Source organism: Catharus ustulatus, chromosome 5 (assembly GCF_009819885.2).
Source record: "Catharus ustulatus isolate bCatUst1 chromosome 5, bCatUst1.pri.v2, whole genome shotgun sequence".
Lineage (NCBI taxonomy): Eukaryota > Metazoa > Chordata > Aves > Passeriformes > Turdidae > Catharus > Catharus ustulatus.
The window spans coordinates 63,517,099-63,531,657 of record NC_046225.1 but is presented as its reverse complement, the minus strand read 5'-3'; the positions used below and the strand labels follow the sequence as shown (position 1 = coordinate 63,531,657).

The 14,559-nt window shown below is 44.4% G+C and overlaps 1 protein-coding gene across 6 annotated transcripts in view; it reads left to right on the top strand.

Annotated features, from left to right (window-relative positions):
* C5H4orf50 (chromosome 5 C4orf50 homolog) overlaps positions 1 to 14,559 on the top strand; it is a 96,534-nt gene that overhangs the window by 47,254 nt on the left and 34,721 nt on the right. The gene's annotated exons all lie outside the window — the stretch shown is intronic.

Below are 14,559 nucleotides of genomic sequence, written 5' to 3'. Positions count from 1 at the left end.
ACTGATGCTCACTGAGCCTGCTCCCCATTCAGACTCTTGCACTCTCAAAGACATTGTTTGAAACAGCCTGAGAAACTATTTTCTAGGATCAATAGCTGGTATCAAATGAGTGTTTATTAGTATATGCAGGCAATATTTTCCCAGTTCTTTCTTCTAGGTTTGAGCTACCTAATACTGAAATCAAAAGATCTCTTTTCAGCAGCAAAGTTACATCTTTTGCCTCTGGTTTCATCAGAAGTGTTACTTAAAAACAGAATTACATGGAAGCAGTAACCTCAAATAGTGCATAGTGCTTTCTAAAGGTTGTGTGAGAGATAAAAAGGAAACTCACGGTGTATCTGAGAATAAAAATGCACTGTAAAGCAGTCTGTACCCACTGTGGGGGAGGAATTGGAATCTGAGGATCAAAAACCACTGGAAGAATAGTCTTTCTCCTATAAGAGGTGAAAAAAATCCATCACTTTCTTCCAACACTGAATGAACATTTTCCTGAAATTAAAGAATACTAATAATCCTCCTGCACTTGTACTTTACCTGTTTTGCTCTTTACTGGTAAAAGAAGTCATAAACAGGGAATGTAATGCCAGTTTTTATGTTCAAATGCAAAGAGCACCTAGAATGGCAGATCATACATATTTTAAAAGAGTTCTCTTTCGTCAGTACAATTCCTGCATTAGACTACTTTTTTTTTCAGGAAATAGCATTCATAATACAGTAATTTCATGATTACAAGCTGCACCGTTTTGACTAAAATTTTGCTCCCACACCGGAAATGTGGCTTACACTCAGGAGCAGCTAATATGTGAATAATTTTCTGACATTTCCAACCCCAGAAGTGCAAACCAAGGTGCCGAGTCGAGCAACCTGCCAGTAAAACCCGGCATTGTGTGATTGTTACACATTGGTTACTCTGTTGCGCCATGGATGGAGCCGGTTCCCTGCAGGCAGCACGGCAGGGAGGGAAGGCAGGGGACTCCCTCCTTCAGGCAGCGCAGCCCAGGGGAGAGATGAGGGGCTCCCTCCTGCTGGCCCTGTGGCTCGAGGGGAGGCAGAGGGCTTCCGTCCCTGCCTGCCGTGCCGCCACCATGAGTACCAACGGGCTCCATACCCGCCTCCCACCACCGCCGCGGGTGCCAGCAGGATCCGTGCCCCCCCGCCACCGCAGCGCAGTGCCAGGCTGGGACAAGCGAGCCCGGTGGCAGTGGCGACCAGCCCAGAGCGGCCCTGCCAAGCGGCAGCGCCGAGCTGGGCCACCTGGCCCCATTGGCAGCCCTGGGCCCGCATGACCCGAGCCGAGCCAGTAAACCCTGCCATCCCGCGGTTCTGTTACTATTTGGCAACTTTGTTGCACGCAGGTCCTCGCTGCGAACGACAGAGCGGCTTATAATTGGGTGCAGCTTGTGTATGGACAAAGAACAAAATATTTGCCAACACCCGGCAATGCGGCTTATAGTCAGTGCGACTTGTAATTGTGAAATTACTGTAATTTTTTTTTAAGTGGTAAGCTGCCCTGTATTTTGTGTATACTCAACTGTGCATGCAGTCTCACTTAACTAGAAAGAATTCATAATGCAAATTAAAAAGGTAAAGTTGCTCATTACACTTTAGGAATCTCTACAACAGAAACGGTTTGGTCAGAATCAATGGAAGGAACATGTTCTGCATTCCTCTTTGAGAAATTATAGGTTGGAGAAGGCTGGGAAGGCACAGGAAAGTAGGGAAGATGACAAAACTCTGTCTTTCAGGTAAAAGACACCAGGATACTAGGTTGTCCTGTATATTAAACATTTATAGAAAATGTAGAAGGGTTGCTTGTGAAGCCTGCAGCTCCTCATGTATTGCTTGCCTTGTGCTGTGAAAAGCTTTTATGCTCATAGGAAATTTGGGAATCGGGTCTTACATTCAGTCTGTGGTCACTCTGTTATTTGTAGGAGTCAGGACAGAACCAAGTTGCCTGTGATTAAATTTGCTCTAGTCCCTAAGAATATCTGTTTATATATATATTTTTTGAGTAGCAATTCTGATTTGCAAAAGCACTATCTAGTACCTTCTTAGTAGCAGCCTTTTCATTGAGCCTGTAAGCTGATGGATACTAAAGCCCCTAATTAAAACCAGATAATGCATGAAAGATTTCTAAAGTGTAAACCTTTCTCTTAAGGCCTGATTAAACCAAAAAACCTCACACATCTGTTTGTACAAATGTATTCTCATAAGGTCAGGCACTTGGTAGCAGTGACTTAGGTCCATCCTTCTCACAATACCTTGTTCTTGGGAGTGAGGAGAACAACAAAGGCTGGGACAGAAAATCAGATATTTCAGAAAGAATGGCCTATTACATTTAGCTAGGAATATAGTCTGTCTGCACTCTGTCTGGCTCTGATTATCCTATCAGTCAGGATAATGGTGAACCATAGAATAACATGTTCATTTACATGTAAATGTGTATAAAATATTTATGTGCATATATATATATATATATACACACCTATATATGTATAATTGCATACAGTTTGGCATAAATAAATACAGTTTAAAATAATAGGGAGAAATTATTTTCTGCAGATCATTCTTTTTTTGGTGCTTTGTATTTTTCCTCTCTCTCAGGATTTGCAAATACAAGTAAGGACAAGAGAAGAGACTGATTTCTTTAATTCTTATTTTAAAGACTGAATTTAAACCTTAAATTAAGAGGGAAGTAAGACTATGCAGTCAAATTTCTGATTGTACCTTGCCTACACTGCAGATTAAAAATCCAATCAGTCTTCTCCTTCCCAAATAACCTGGATTCGATGGGAAGGACAGTCACTTGTGTGCCTCACATGCCAACCCAAATGTAGATGGCAGTGGGACCAGGCCAGTGGGAGACACTTTGTCCTGTGGCAGTTTAGCTCTCTGTTGTCTCTTTTGATGCTGAAACAATGGGGGGAAAAAAGATCAGTGGTTGCATAAAATATTGTTATTTTGCTTTTATCTGCATAAACCATTGAGCCTTCTCTGAGTGGGAGTCAGGCACCATTAGGGAAGTTTCAAGCTCCCATGGTGGGAGCCAGACTGATTTGCACCCTTGTAAAGGGGCTCTTGAACTGTGGGCACTGTTATATTTCATGCAATGTAAACTGTCTGCCTTTGGAAATCTTAAAGTAGTGTGGGAAGTTCTTGAGAGGAAGAGCTATTACTTGTCAAGTAAGCAGGTCTTTTAAAAAAGAGCGAAAAAGGAAAAAGAGCTGGAGGATCCTGTTACAGATGGTGGGTCAGGTTCAGCAGGGTGCAAGAGCAGCTCAGTTTCAGCCTAGTGATCCAGAGCAGCTGTGAGCCTGGCTTCCCAGGACTGAGACTGTGTGTTCAAGCCATTAGTGAACCAGGTCAAATATCTAAGGATGGAGAGAGAGAGTTCTTTTTTTCATGAGTTACTGGGAGGATTTAATCAGTGATTACTCAGAAATTAAGATTCTACCTGATCTGCCTAGTTACTGTATTTTTTATTGTTATGGGAGAACATGGAGCAAAGGGAAATTTCAGTGAAGAATTGCTGGGAGTTTGTTTTGGTTGGACTTGTATTAATTGCATCTGGACAATTTGGAATTTGAAGTGCTGTGGCTTGTCAGCGTATGGCTGGCTGGCAAAGGCTCCTTTAAGGGGAAGCACCTGCAGCACATGGCTGATTTTTATAATGTGGCTCCAAGGCTGAAAATTGTGAGTGATTCTTTCTCACCCTTGCTGAAAGCTGCTGCTAAAAAGGGAGGATGTGGCTGTCCCTTGCCCCCACCATCTGCTGAGTGCTGCCTCCCTGCTTTCCCTCTGTGGGCTGGGGACTCTGTCTCTCAGCAGCCACATCTCTATTTCCAGCTGGCTGCAGACAGTCCCTTCTGGTAAATGGGCTTTTAAATCTCATGGTGAGATTGCCTAGCTGAAAGGTATTGATAACTTGTGACTGTTTGCCCAGAGAGATTTGCCTGGGGACACAAGGCAGTTCTTGTCTCTTAGAGGAGCTGATTTGTAGGACAAAGTGTACTTCATAATGTAGGTACTCTGTGGATAGCAAACGACTGGGCTCTGCTCATCCCTGCCACCCTTACAATTTTATGTGCCCTGTCTGTGCTGGTTATGGTCACCAATATGATGTGGCTGCTGGATTGACAGTTAATTAGAGACCTTTTGTGGGTGGTAGATCTTTTTGCAAATGTCTGTTTATGAATGAGCAGGTTCAATTGAAGTACCTGAACTTGGCAGAAATAAATAATAAATGTACAGTAATTTCACGAATACAAGCCGCACCAATTTGACCAAAAATTTGGTGGAAACCCGGAAGTGCGGCTAATATTCCGGGGCGGCTAATCTATTAACAAAATTCTAAAAGCTGCCAACACGGAAGTGAGAGCCCGCGGCAGCCCCAAGCCAAGCTGGAGCCCGGCCGGCCCCGGCAGAGGTGGGAAAGCCTGGCAGAGGCGGGGCCAGCAGTGTGGGGGCGGGCGGCTGAGCCTGAGCCAGCAGGGCGGGGCAGGGAGGGCGGCAGAGCCTGAGCCAGCATGGCGGGGGAGCCCGGGAGAACTGGGGCTAGCAGTGCAGGGGAGCATGGCAGAAGCAGGAAGGCCGGCGGGTGGGGCTGCCTGGCAGCGGGGGAAGCCCAGCAGAATCGGGGCCAGCAGCGTGGGGGAGCCCGGCGGTGCGGGGGCCTGCAGTGCCGGCCAGGGCGAGGAAACGCGGCGGCGGTGCAGACGGGAGGGGGCGGCCGGCGAGCCTGGCGGCGGCGGCGGCAGCCCTGCCGGCGGGGCGAGCGAAAGCGGCGCTCGCGAAGCGCCGCCGCCGCTCGCGAAGCGCCGCCGCCGCTCGCGGAAGCGCCGCCGCCGCGAGCGAAGCGCTGCCGCTCGCGGAAGCGCCGCCGCCGCGAGCGAAGCGCCGCCGCCGCTCGCGGAAGCGCCGCCGCCGCGAGCGAAGCGCCGCCGCCGCTCGCGGAAGCGCCGCCGCTCGCGGAAGCGCCGCCGCCGCGAGCGAAGCGCCGGCGCCGCGGGGCAGGCGCGGCGCTCGCGAGGCGCGGCGCTCGCGAGGCGCGGCGCAGGGCGAGCGAAAGCGGCAGCGGGGCGGGCGGCGAGCCCGGCGGCGGCAGCCCTGCCAGCCGGGCGAGCGAACGTGGCAGCGGGGCGGTGCTGACGGGAGAGGGGGGCCAGCGAGCCCGGCGGCGGCGGCAGCACCAGCCGGCCAGCCCCGCCGAGCCGTGGCGCTGAGCTGGGCCACCCGGCCCCGTCGGCAACCATGAGCGGGCCGAGCCTTCCTGGCCCCGCCCCGAGCCAGTAAAGCCCGCTATGCCGCGATCCTCTTACTAATTGGCCAATTTGTGAAAGCTGCGCACGGATTCTCGCGACGAACGAAAGTGCGGCTAATATTCGGGGTGCGGCTTATCTATTGACAAAGACAGCAACATTGTCGAGGCACCGGGGGTGCGGCTTATAATCCGTGCGGCTTGTATTCGTGAAACTACTGTACTTTATATGACTCCTAGATGATCTGATGTCTCATCATTTTGCAAGGCAGAAGTATCCTGTGGCTGGTGAGCATAAATAGAAACCATTTTGGTCACAATGAACCTGTTGAAGAGCAGATGACCACAGAAGGAGCTGTGCAGTAATTCTGAAGAACTGGTGGTGGGCAGCAGGTGGCTGGCCCTGAGTGAGTGTTGGAGAGCATTTTGAAGGCAATCTTCAGGGTTTTGACACCTAAGAAACAAAGCTGCAGCTGGTGTGGATAAGAATCACCGTCTGTTACACGGACTGAATCAGGGTCATACAGAAAGCGCCTTGTGTGATGGTGCTCTGGAAAGCCAGAAAAAAAAACCTACTTGCTAACAAATAGTGTGTATATTATCATGGGACTCTGCTATAGATTACCTAGCCAGGCCAGTGACACTGATAAATTGTTCTTTGAGGAGCTAAGAGATTACTCTAAATCATAAGAAAGGCAACTAGGAAAGATGCCCTCCTTGATTTGCTGCTTAGCAGAGGGGGTATTGAGCAAAGTGGTGATTGGTGTCTGTCTTGGCCACAGCAGCCATTAACTGATTGAGTTTAAAATTGAGTTTAAAAACAGGAGGAAACATGCCAGCATAACTTCAGCCCTGGACATGAGGAGAGCAGACTTCAGAGTGCTCAGGGAGCTAGTGAGTAAGGTCCCCTGAGAAAAAGCTTTTGCAGATGCTGGGGTCCATCTCTGCTGGTCAGTTTTTAGGCACCATCTCCTAAGGGCTCAGGACCAGGCAATTCCTAAATGTCTCAAGTCAAGCAGAGGAGGCAGAAGGCTGCCTTGGCTGAGCAGGGATTTTTCTTTGGAGATAAGGTGAAAGAGGAGGGTGTATGAGCAGTGAAAGCAAGATCGCATCCTGTGTGCAGCTTTGGGCACCACAATGTAAGAAAGATATAAAGCTATTAGTGTCCAAAGGAGGCCTAAAAGATGATGAAGGGCCTTGAGGGGAAGCTGAGGAGCAGATGAGGTCGCTTGGTCTGCTCAGCCTGGAGGAGACTGAGGGGAGATCTCACTGCAGCTACAGCTTCCTCATGAGGGGAAGAGGAGGGACAGGCACTGATCTCTGCTCTGTGGTGACAGTGACAGGACCCCAGGGAATGGCCTGAAAGTGTGTCAAGATTGGATATCAGCAAAATGTTTTTCACCCAGAGTGGCTGGGCACTGGAGCAGCCTCCCCAGGGAAGTGGTCACAGTACCAAGCTTGACAGAATTCAAGAAATGCTTGGACAAGGCATGTGGTGTAATTCTCGGAACTGTCCTGTGCAGGGCCAGGAGTTGGACTTTTATAATAGTCCTGGGTCTCTTCCAACTCCAAATATTGTGTCATTCTGTGATTCTGTTATATCTGGCATCTGCATCTTTCCCAGAACAGCAGTTCCTGTTATCCCCTTTAGGGATGACACTGAGACTGCCATTTGCACTGACTTTTTTGTGTGGACAGCCAATTGATTTTTACAGGTCAGCCAACACTGCAGACGTTCTAGCAGTGGTTGTCAGGTGTCTGTCTCCCTGATAGAGAGCTGGTTACCGTGTTTAGGAACTAAGCCTGTGTCATGCTCTAAGGAGTGGGATTCCTTGGAACATGTATAAATCTGAGTTAGTCTCCTGGAGTCCCTGCAGCCATGAAGAGAAATCATCTCTTGATCTACAGGATAGGATTCATCTCATCGTAATACAGGTCTAAAATAGGCAAGATGATCTGCATTCTAGAGGTGCCTTTTCAACTCACTGACAATGAAGATGAGTGGAATGGAGCTACCTCAGATGACAAGTCTACACTGCAGGAAAAAGAGGAGGTGATTCCCACCCAAAGTACTTCAGTAGTGAAGTGACCAAGGTCTGCTGGTCCTTGGTGGTGGTGACCAGGTTGTGCTTTGCAGGTCAAAGACTTGCAGTCTTCCTCCTAAGTCCTGGGTGACTGCTCAGACCACCAGAGTAGCCTTTGTAGAAGAGAAAAGGGACATTAATACTTGGGAACCTCTCTTTTGTGTTGTTCTATCTGGGTTGTTTTGTTCTGGTTTGGTTTGGTGTTTTTTTTAATGTTCTGCCTGAGGACTTTTTCTCTGTTCTTGCAGCTTGGATCAACTATATAGTTTTGTCTTAATTTACAGTCACAAAATCTGGATTCACTGTAAAATGAGGGTGTATACCTGGAGCCTTGTTGACCTGACAGATTCTCCCAAGGCCCCAGGAGATCAGAGGCAGCATTCATCAAGTGAGGCATTGAGCATATGCCAGGTGTAATGCTAATACTCGGGAGCTTTTGCAGGATAATAAGCCAGATTCATTGTTCTTTATCTGTGAACTGTGCACTCCACTTGTGCATGCTTCCTCTTGAATAGCGTGAAAGAGGACAATGCAGAACAATGCAGAACAATGCAGAGGACAAGCAGCTTATAAAACAGTGTATTCAGTCATGGATTCAGCCTGAGCTGTGGGGAGTTTTCTGCAGTGGATTAGTGGCTGCAGCACTGCTGTTCCCCTGGGAAATCACCAAAGCACAAGTGTTTCCTTTAGAGGGCTTCTGACCTCCTTCATATTGTTCTTAATTTCTGTGTCCTAAGTAAGGTGATATTAAAACTATTCCTTGTTGGTATGCTTCCTTGGGAGCTTTGCAGAGTGTACAGGAGGGAAGTGGTTTCTGCTGCTCCTAAATTAAAAGCAATTGCTCAGACTCCTGCAAGTCTGTGGAAGATGACATGTCAGCTAAGAATGAGTGCGTCTCTCTGCACTGGCAAACTGGATACCAGGGAAAGAATAATGTGATTGTCAAGACACATCTTTCATTTAAATAAACCATTTTGAAAAGAAGGCTTTACTTCAATTTTATAGTGGTCTTTGGTGGGGGGAAAATTCTAAACTCTAGCATGAAAGCAAACACTCTTGTTTTGAAATAAACATGCTGTCTTCTGCAGTACTGGGATACACTGTAAATTTTATGGATAAATAGGTTATGAATAACACAATTGCCTTAGCAGTATTATTAGGATACTTCTGTTGTGGATAAATCTGACCCTTTTAAAATGTAAAAACATTCATATTTTATTATTGCAGCCTAGCTTTTCCCTTAGAAGAGGTTGTCCTGTCTGTAAATTTTATTAGAAATGTCATGATATACAACTTACCATTAATTACTACTTTTGAGCTCTCTGTTGAACAGAGGTTGTAGAAATACATTGTTTTGCATATCTCAGCTGCATACTCTGGAAGCTTAATATTGGGAGCTTCTTCCCACTTCAGAATGACTGTTTTGGGACTAATTACCAAGTCACAGAGTTGTACAAAATATCTGACCCTGCTTGTTGAAGTCCTCCTTGATTATCAGTACTCACGAAGCTGTGGGATCCTTTGTATTTTTAGATTACTGCACCTGAGCCCAGTGTTATCTGTTAGTGACCACACCATTAAAAAATCAACTTCTAATTTATTGTCTAATTTATAGGCCCACTTGATCGACCTTTGACACAATTGAACTCGTGTTCAATGATTAATGTGAAATAAAAGGTAGTGTTACATGGCCCAGTTAGATTAGATGCTCTTGATCTAATCCTGTCAGTCAGCCACAGCTGTTAAACATTTTATGTCCTCATATAAGATTGTACTTGCGGTGCTGTCAGTTTTCAGGCTAAAAGAAGATCATATTATAATTAAATAGCTAGAGCTTATATAAGAGAATAGGGTAATCATCTGTATATATAATCATAAATAGAAGGACATACTTAAACAACTGTGATTTTTACCACATAAAATGCTACAGAAATTTTTCAAAGTCATAAGAAAAAATTAGGAGTTTAGATTTCATTGCCTTTCTTTTAGGTGGTAACAAATGCCTCTTATGTCCTTGAAAATGCCCCCTAAAATATTGAATTTGATTATACATGCCCTACATAATCACTTAGGGCCAAAGATGAGGATTCCTTATGATTTTTAAATTTAGGTTTTATTCAATGCAAATTTACAGTTGAGGTATTTACCCTTTGGATATTATAAATAAAAGTAGCTGAAGAACCTGAGTGTGGTTTCACTGGCACGTGGTAGCATCCCCCTTTTTAAAGCCTGGCAAGTGACAGGGCTGCTGAAGGGGAATTCATCACCCTGGGCATCAGGAAGCAGCTGCAGATCCAACTGCTGCCAGGACAGTGTGGGCTTAATGGGAATTAACAGATTCCACAGATCTTAAAGGAATATTGTCATTGGGAAGGACGCTTTTCTTCTCACCCTTTTTGTGTGTCAAGATCAATATCTCATCAGGGAAACCTTCAATACAGAGTATTTTGAACAAGCATATGATAAATAATACTCTTTTTACTATATTTGGACTATAGGAAAAATAGTTTTCCTGGTATAATGAGTGATAAGTAGAGCAAAGATCATTTGGGAATAAAATGTAGCTGTTTGATCCATTTGATAATTTCCATCTGGATGGCATTTGCTTCCCTCAGTAAGGGGAATGGGAGCTGCCTATTTCTAGGCAATCTGTTGAGTTTCTTTCACAGAAAAGGACAGTTTAGCTTTTTCTTCCATATGGACATATATTATTACATTTACAAACATTTTGATCATCTTTCTCTTATTTTAGATCCTCTAAGAAGCCTTAATTCCTAGGTAGGTCGGGATGTGGGTCAAATATTCTTGATTTTCTTTTTTTCCCCCAGAAATAAGTAAGAAAGGAGGAAAGACTCTCATTATTCTGTATAGATAGATACTAGTTAATTTACTAAACCAAAAGAAACCTTGCTTGTTGGAGCAGAAAGCAAGTTAGCTGTGATGAGACCAGAATTATCATTGTTCCTCTGGGCCTGACCATGCTGGAGGAACGGAATTCTGCAAGTGTGACCCCAGGCTATTGTGGGATCCAAGTCATGCAATCTCTGTCATAAATTAAGCAAGTTCCACCTCAGGAGTCTCCCTCTGGAACAGTGAAGTATTCTAAACATTAAAAGTAGCTTTATAATCATAATGTCATCTTGGCTAACCAAAGAAACTGTTTTCTTAGTAAAATGAGGTGACAATGGTTAATGCTGTGGTTTTGCCACTGACCTGGGACTACTGGATCTTTTGTGCATTGGTATAATTTTTTGCTAGCTTTTGATAAGACTTGTGTATCAGAGGCAAACATCAGAGCTGCTTCCCTTTGGCACCCTGGGCAGGCAGACAGGTCTGTACCCTGCTCTCCTCGTTGAGCACAGTCATTCCAGCAGGAATTCCTCCCTCCCAAAATGTCATGAGGTACCCAAGTGCAGTAAGCACGTAGGCACTGATGCTTTTTCGTTGGAATATTTTTATTTGAAAAGTGATTCTGTTTGCTGCATCATATTTTGTTTTGGAAGTGCTTGAGTCTAAAGCCTTTGGAAAAGTGTAGAAATCTCTTTCCAATATCCCTGCACATAAAAGCAGGAAGGAACAGTTGTAGTCTAAGAGGAAAACCCTGGTTTTCTTCATGAAAAACAAATGTGGAATTTTTTTCCTTTGCCAAACTTATGTGATGGAATCCTGCAGAAATGAGATATTGTGTGACTGCCTGGAGTGAAGAAAAGGTACAAAACTTAGGAAAAGGGTATGAATCAGTGCCTTGTATTTTAGGGCCACACCTCCTTCATCCTTTTGTAACTAGTAGGCCGTGGATATTGTTTCTTCTCTCTTTTTTGGTCTGCTGTGGTAGCTGTGCCCAGGCAGCTTGATTGCAAATTCATCCACAGAACAGTTCAGAGTTAAAACAGCCTTTTTTTGCTGCCACTGATAATCATATGCCACTATCAGCAAAATTGCCACCTGTAATCAGATCTGTAAGAGCACAGATGGCTTCCAAATGCACTAATTCAGTACCAGAGCTGTGATTTTAGCAGCAATTGCTCCTTAGCATTTTGCACCTGGAATTTTTTACTAATTTTCATATTTATCAAGCAGCTGTAAATTGAGACCTCCAGCTTGAAGGTACTTGTGATCTAAAGAAGTTTGAGGATGATTGCACTCTAATTTCAACAGAGGCTTACCCTGATTCAGTTAAAATTCAGTTAGGGTCTGGTCCTCAGAGGATTTCAGGGCCTTTTCAGTCCCATATTTAATCGGTGAGTTATGACTTTTGAATTTCAAGGCTTTTTTTTTTTTTTTTTTAAACTTTCCTTGTCCAGTCTACTTGTTGGTAACCTGAGAGAGAGCAAACTCTGCCTCTTATATGGTGAGCTTGAAGTGAGTCCAGGCCATAACACTCCTGTTTGGGATGTGCAATCCAAAAGACAATTACTAACTTCCAGAAAATGGGATTTTTTCCATGTTCTGACCTTTAACAATCTGCTCTGTGAACAGAGCCATGTCACAGGCAGCTGGCAGGAAGGCACTTGCCTTTTTCACAGTCTGCATCTGATGTGGGAAGGGGGGCCCTGCTTGACTTCATCCACCAGTGCCCCAAACACAAGGTTTTCCCACTAAGGTGATTCAGATCTTCTCTTTGCTGAGAAGTTTTGAAATTTCTTGTGGGAGAGGAGGGAGAGGAAAAATATTTGAGAGAAGAAATGATGGGAATGAGAATCTGTCCAGGAACAGAAGTGGAGGCTGGTGGAAAAAGTTGTGTTGAGGTAGAAGCACTAAGAGAAAAACAGGCACATGTGTGTTAGGAATGACAAAATTTACATGTGGATCTTTGTTTCTCAATTCTGGTGATTATGTTTTATAAATCATATATATACTTAATTCCTTAGCATGCATTTAATTCTTCAGTAAATCTTGGTTAAAGCCAGAAACGTGATTTGTGGTGAGGATGTGAACAGCTTCCTTCAGGAGTGGAAGGCTTTATATACTGCTAAATGACCTATATCAGGAAAAAGTAAAAGTACTGTAATTCCGTGTCTTTCTCCAAACTGTGTTTGCATTTTCAGCAAAATAGGTGACATAATATCCAGGGTGGACCCGAGTTCTGGATTTTCTTATGTACAGGTTGCTCATGTAGTACAGTAATTTCACGATTATAAGTCACACCATTTTGACTAAAATTTTGGTCCAAACCCGGGAGTGCAGCTTATACTCCGGAGTGGCCAATATATGGACGAAGTTCAGAATTTTACCAACCCAGAAGTGCGAGCCCGCAACAACCCTGAGCCAAGCCAGTAAACCCCGTGATCCTGCGTTCTGTTACTAATTGGCAACTTTGTGAAAGTTACACGCGGATCCTTGCTGCAAACAAAAGTGCGGCTTATAATCCAGTGCGGCTTATATATGGACAAAGAACGAAACGTTGTTGACGCCCAGAAGTGCGGCTTATAATCACGTGTGGCTTATACTCATGAAATTTCTGTAATTAAAAGTGAGAAAACTAAGCTTTTGTTAGATTTTGTAGAGATGCATTTGAAGAAGAAAATGTCGTATAATGCATTAGGCTATTCTTCAAAATGGGGAGAAAAGGAGGAAGAATGGAACTTCTTCTGTTCCCCAGTTTCAAAAGTTTGTGGCTGAGAGAGTCAACGTAAGCATTTTTCATATATGTTCAGTCTCACCATGCTGGAGGCATTTGTCCCCCCACAGCAAACGGGCAGGGTTAGAAAACTTCAGGTGGGTTGGCTCAGATGGGAAAGCACATGTGCCTGGTGAGCCCAGGTGCTGAAGGACTTGTTGGGGGAGAGAGGGAAGGGGTCAGAATGAAGAAACAGATGTTGTCTAGGCTGGAATTCCCGTTCGTTTTGTTTGGTCACCTGGCTGCTACAGAAATCCTGTGGCAACGTGTTTTCAGCTGAGAGCCTTGTCATAAGATCAGCTGTGACAAATGCAACACCTGGTTTCCCATAGAGGGAGCTGATGTTGGTTACTTCCGGGTCACTTAGGTGCAGTTGTGGATTTTCTTTTCTTCTGAAAATATCTTCAAATGAGACAGAAGTAGTGTCTGATTAGCTAACACAAGTTAAACAGCCAACTGACATTTCCTTCCTTTGCCAGAGCACTTAGAGCTCTCTTTGTACCCTCTAAGATTTTATCCAGTCAGACCATGGCTTTCTCAGTCCTGCGGATATGTGACACTTGGATCTGGCTAGTATCTCTGTCCTTAATGGGTTATTAAAGAGGACAGCATCATTCAAAATTTATTTTAGCCCTTTTTCAGACCTTTTAGTTACATTTAGTGGCTACTGCTGCCAAAAGTGGTTTTGCTGCTGCTGCTGAATCGTGGCAGCACAGGACTTGTGCACGTTGTGCCTGTGTGGTACCCCACACATGCTGACACTGTGGCATGGACATCCTGTGAGCAAATAAGTTACAGCATTCAGATTACTGTAAGGCAAAGTTTCCTAAAAATTGACTTCATTATTGCTTTACTCCTCCTCATGTATTTTGCAGGCATATATTAGAGCACAACTAGTGAAGTCAAATAGCCAGAGTGTTGTGTTGTTTCTTGTGCTGAGAGCAAGGAAACTTGTTTGTGAATAAGACAGAAATATGCTTATTGTCAGAAAAGAAAGATCCATAAAAAATGAGCTAGCAGGTGAAAGCAGATAGCTTGGGGAAGAGACAGGGGCAGACTGGTTCTCTCCAGGGCTTTCATCATTTTCTGCTCATGGAGTTCCTGAAGCAGAGCTGGTCTCTATTTGTTCAGTGAATCTTGATGGATTTAAGTTGTCAAGGCTCTCTTGAACCCATATGAACTTTTTCTCTTAGCAGTATTCCATGGAAAGGAGTCTTCCACCACTTTGTTATGAACTTGCTACCAGTCATTGCGTCCTGGATCTTGTCATTCCTTGTTTCTCTTTCCACTTAGGTGTAGTCTTACCCAGGAATCAGTCTTCACTTTAGAGTATAAAGTTTGCACAAGAATCTATCTCGCAAACATCTTAATTTTCTTTTGCTTTTGGAATCAAATTTTCAAAGCCATTTCATGTCATATGTAGGGTAAACATTTTTGAAAAGTCCTAAAACCTCTCTCTTCCAAAATTTAATTCTTTATTCTAAACGGTCACTTACTTTCTTTTTTTTCTTTTTTATTTTTTTTTTTTTGTACTTCAGTGAAGTATTTCCATTTGATATATTTGACATTTCTCATGTTCTGTGTCCTGTAGAGTTCCA